The sequence below is a fragment of the Microcaecilia unicolor genome, chromosome 12 (assembly GCF_901765095.1).
Source record: "Microcaecilia unicolor chromosome 12, aMicUni1.1, whole genome shotgun sequence".
NCBI classification, from domain to species: domain Eukaryota; kingdom Metazoa; phylum Chordata; class Amphibia; order Gymnophiona; family Siphonopidae; genus Microcaecilia; species Microcaecilia unicolor.
This window is the reverse complement of record NC_044042.1, coordinates 86,398,589-86,403,956: the sequence shown is the minus strand read 5'-3', so window position 1 is coordinate 86,403,956 and position 5,368 is coordinate 86,398,589.

Below are 5,368 nucleotides of genomic sequence, written 5' to 3'. Positions count from 1 at the left end.
GGCCGGCGAGGAAAAAATGGCGGCGCCGGCGAGCCCGGCTGCGACGGCCTTGAGCTCCGTGTGGGTAGCGGAGGTGGCGGCGGAGGTGACGGCCGCCATGGAGCCTCTGCTGGATCGACGACTGGGGCCCATCGACAGCAAAATAACGTTGGTCCAGGAAAACTTGGGACAGCTTACTAAAGAACTAGCGGAGTATCAGCAACGTCATGGAGCTCTCGAAGACAGAGTGCACAAAATGGAGGAGGAAAATATTAAGCTTAAAACCATGGTGGAAAGCTATGAAGGAAAGCTAGAAGACCTCGAGAACAGATCAAGGAGGAATAACTTAAGATTGGTGGGTCTGCCTGAGGCTTTGGAGACTGTAAACCTGCGGGTATTTTTGGAAAAATGGCTGCCAGAACAACTACAACTCCCAGAAGCCCTGGGAATTCTCCAGATAGAGAGAGCTCATCGAGTGGGGCCCAAGCCTGTGGAAGCACACGCCCGAGAGTGGTGATCTGCCGCATCTTAAACTTTGCGCACAAAGAGGCAATACTGCAAGCTTTAAGGAAAGATCAGGAGCTGCAATATGGGAACAAAAAGATCTTATGCTTCCAGGATTACTCGGCGGCGGTGGCGATGCAGAGAAGGAAGTTCTCGCCTATATGCACTAAACTTTTTGAAAAGAAAATTCGATTTGCACTGCAATATCCAGCTAAATTAAGAGTCACCTACCAAGCGGTCACGCAGGTCTACACAACGACTGAACAAGCACAAGCTTTTTTGAACTCTGTGGAACACCGCTGATAGAGAGGTTAAATTGAAGCTCAGAGGAGATCTGATGGAAGATGAGATCGAGGGGCACATGGATAAAATATGTTGGATTACAAAAAGTTAACTAGAGTTGGAGGATGTTCAGACCCAATTTGTTGGGCGGAGACGATGGATTGATGAGATTGTGGCCACAGGAGGCAGCCTGGGAGAACATACTAGGCAACTAGAATTCCTTGGGCACGCGCTGCAGAATGGCTCGAGCAGAAGTCTGAGATTACTGCATAGAATACTACAGAGCATCGAAGCACAATCACTGTACCGAAGAATTGAAGCGATTTTTGCCAAAGCGGCCTGGATTAATACCAGAAGGCACTACAGGAGGCTGACCTGGGGAATTCTCGTAGAGGGCTGCGGAGGATTCTCCCTACAGATCAGAGAGACAGCCTGAGAACTCTGGAATAAGGTTTTGTGTAGTTTGTTAAATGTTGTTTTTTTTCTTTTTTGGACAAACTGGAAAAGTTACATAATCATAAATTAGAGTTACACTGAGGAGAAGTCGAGGGGCATTTTGTGTTAGATGGTATACGAGAGGGAGGGGGGTAGGAGGTGTTAAACGTGATGGTCTCTTTTAGAGGCCTGGGTTTAGAAGAAGGGAAGTTGGGGTTTAAGGGGATAGTTGGGGCTCCAAAAGGGGAAGAGGGGGGAATTGGGGGATGGGGGGGATTGAGACCTGGAAGAGACGGCGACTGGGGCTTGAGAATAAATAAAATGGCTAAGGATAGAGCATGAGGAGGGGTGGAGGCTGGGACATCCCTCTTCTATGAATAAATGGTATACATCTTGTGATCAGATTTTTTATGGGACCTGGGTCCACTAAAAATAGTTACATGGAACGTGGGAGGGATCTCGTCCCCAATTAAACGCTCAAAAATTTTGCAACATTTACAAAGACATAAAGTAGATATAGCCTTCCTCCAAGAAACCCATCTATCGGCTGGGGAACATGCTAAATTGCGAACCTGGTGGGTGGGGGATTGTGTATCGGCAGCGGCACAAGGAAAGAAAGGGGGGGTTGCCATCCTGTTTCGAAAAGGAATAGTGGATAAGGTGGAAGTGAACTTCACAGACCCAGGGGGTAGATTTCTGCTGTGTGAGGCCATGTGCAGCGCCAAATTATGTTGTTTGGCAATGTATATGCTCCGAACCAATATGATCGGAAGTTCTATAATGATCACTTCACGACTGTTAATGAGCAAATCTTTGCCCATAATAACAGGGGGAGACTTTAATATGGTGATGGACCCCTCGATTGACAGTACTGGGGCTAGGAGGAATGAGCTCAGACAGGAGTCGCGGGGGCTGCCTAATCTTTGCCGACAGGTGGGGCTAGTGGATGTCTGGAGGACTCTCAACCCACAGGGGAGAGACTACACACATCTCTCGAGGGCGCACGGCACACAGGCTAGAATTGATTATCTGTTGATTTCAGAACCGATGTTCAATTCAGTGATGGCATCTGCAATAGGAGCAGATGTGATATCGGATCATGCTTGGGTGGAAATGAGCTGGACGCCTCGGGAAGAGAGGGGAGGGGCACAGAGATGGGTATTCCCCACAGAGCTATATCGAGATCAAGATTTCAGGGCCTCCATACACCAGAGTTGGCGGGATTATAAAACACACAATGCAATGCATGTTGAAGACCCGGTTCTGTACTGGGAGGCGGCTAAGGCAGTACTTCGAGGGGACATCATTAGCTATATGGCTCACAAACGTAAAGCTCGGAATAGAGAGATACTGAGGGTGAGTCAACTAGTATGCCAGGCTCGGAGAAGATATGGGCAACGGGCCTCCACTGAGAATAGACAACATTTGATGCTCTTGCAGACTAAATTAAATGAAATACTTCATCATAAAGCAGTTAAATCGCAAATTTACTATAAATACCAATTATATAAGCATGGGAACGAGTGTGGTCGTTGATGGCGCGCCTGATTGCAACCAAACAGGGGAAAACCAGGATTTTGACTATGAAGAAGAGGCAAGGAGAGCGAGTCCACACGGACAAGGAAATTAGCGAGGGTTTCTACCAATATTACAAAAAATTATATGAGGCCCCGCCAGATGATGGTCTGACGGGAGACTCCTATTTAGATCAGATGGGTTTACCAACGCTATCCCCCCAGGAGGCACAACAACTGAATACTCCTATTACACCAGACGAGGTGTTCCTGGCGATTAATCAAAGTGTACTGCTTAAGGCGCCGGGAGTAGACGGCTACCGGGCGGAGTTTTACAAGATCATGGGAGAAGAGATCACTGAGCCCTTAGCTGCAATGTTTAATATATTAATAGAGCAGGAAAGGATGCCTCCGAATTTAAATATAGCCTGTATTATAGTACTCCCCAAGAAAGGGAAGGATCCGGAACTAGTTGAATCATACAGGCCCATTTCGCTGTTAAATTACGAAGTGAAATTGATGGCTAAGATCTTAGCGAACAGATTAGCGAGAATTTTGCCGAACCTTATACACGACTCCCAGGTGGGGTTTGTGAGGGGACGGAAAGTCACTAAGAATGTTTGTAAGGTGCTGGCCTCATTAGAAGCCAGACGTCGAGGGAAGGAAAATTCTTTGTTAATCAGCTTTGACGCTGAAAAAGCTTTTGATAAAGTAAAATGGAATTTCCTATATGCTGTTCTTCAGAAATATGGCTTCACGGATCGATTTCTATCAGGGATCAAAGCATTGTATTCAGCGCCAAGGGCTAGAATATCGGTAAATGGGATTGAGACACAAGATTTTGAAATAGGCCGGGGAACACGCCAAGGTTGCCCTCTGTCACCGTTATTGTTTGTGCTATCACTGGACCCCTTATTGAGAGAAATTGAGGAACAGAAAGCGGTGGCAGGGGTAAAGATAGGAAGCGAGGTCTTTAAGGTAGCGGCTTTCGCAGATGACATCTTGGTCCATTTAACAGACCCACAAGAATCTCTGACCGCTCTATTAGAGATATTCTCCGAATACGGAGACTATGCGGGCCTCAGTTTGAACTTAGAAAAATCAGAGGCCTTGGCCTCCTCAGAGGACGTGTGGACGGTGGAGAGGAGTTCCCTCTGAGAAAAGCACAAAACTCCTTTAGGTACAGTGGGGAAATAAGTATTTGATCCCTTGCTGATTTTGTAAGTTTGCCCACTGACAAAGACATGAGCAGCCCATAATTGAAGGGTAGTTATTGGTAACAGTGAGAGATAGCACATCACAAATTAATCCGGAAATCACATTGTGGAAAGTATATGAATTTATTTGCATTCTGCAGAGGGAAATAATATTTAATCCCTCTGGCAAACAAGACCTAATACTTGGGGCAAAACCCTTGTTGGCAAGCACAGCGTCAGACGTCTTCTGTAGTTGATGATGAGGTTTGCACACATGTCAGGAATTTTGGTCCACTCCTCTTTGCAGATCATCTCTAAATCATTAAGAGTTCTGGGCTGTCGCTTGGCAACTCGCAGCTTCAGCTCCCTCCATAAGTTTTCAATGGGATTAAGGTCTGGTGACTGGCTAGCCACTCCATGACCCTAATGTGCTTCTTCCTGAGCCACTCCTTTGTTGCCTTGGCTGTATGTTTTGGGTCATTGTCGTGCTGGAAGACCCAGCCACGACCCATTTTTAAGGGCCCTGGCGGAGGGAAGGAGGTTGTCACTCAGAATTGTACGGTACATGGCCCCATCCATTCTCCCATTGATGCGGTGAAGTAGTCCTGTGCCCTTAGCAGAGAAACACCCCCAAAACATAACATTTCCACCTCCATGCTTGACAGTGGGGACGGTGTTCTTTGGGTCATAGGCAGCATTTCTCTTCCTCCAAACACGGCGAGTTGAGTTCATGCCAAAGAGCTCAATTTTTGTCTCATCTGACCACAGCACCTTCTCCCAATCACTCTCCATCATCCAGGTGTTCACTGGCAACTCAGACGGGCCTCCATGTGCCTTCCGGAGCAGGGGACCTTGCGGGCATTGCAGGATTGCAATCCGTTATGTCGTAATGTGTTACCAATGGTTTTCGTGGTGACAGTGGTCCCAGCTGCCTTGAGATCATTGACAAGTTTCCCCCCTTGTAGTTGTAGGCTGATTTCTAACCTTCCTCTGATCAGGATACCCCACGAGGTGAGATTTTGCGTGGAGCCCCAGATCTTTGTCGATTGACAGTCATTTTGTACTTCTTCCATTTTCTTACTATGGCACCAACAGTTGTCTCCCTCTCGCCCAGTGTCTTACTGATGGTTTTGTAGCCCATTCCAGCCTTGTGCAGGTGTATGATCTTGTCCCTGACATCCTTAGACAGCTCCTTGCTCTTGGCCATTTTGTAGAGGTTAGAGTCTGACTGATTCACTGAGTCTGTGGACAGGTGTCTTTCATACAGGTGACCATTGCCGACAGCTGTCTGTCATGCAGGTAACAGTTGATTTGGAGCATCTACCTGGTCTGTAGGGGCCAGATCTCTTACTGGTTGGTGGGGGATCAAATACTTATTTCCCTCTGCAGAATGCAAATAAATTCATATACTTTCCACAATGTGATTTTCCGGATTTAATTTGTGATGTGCTATCTCTC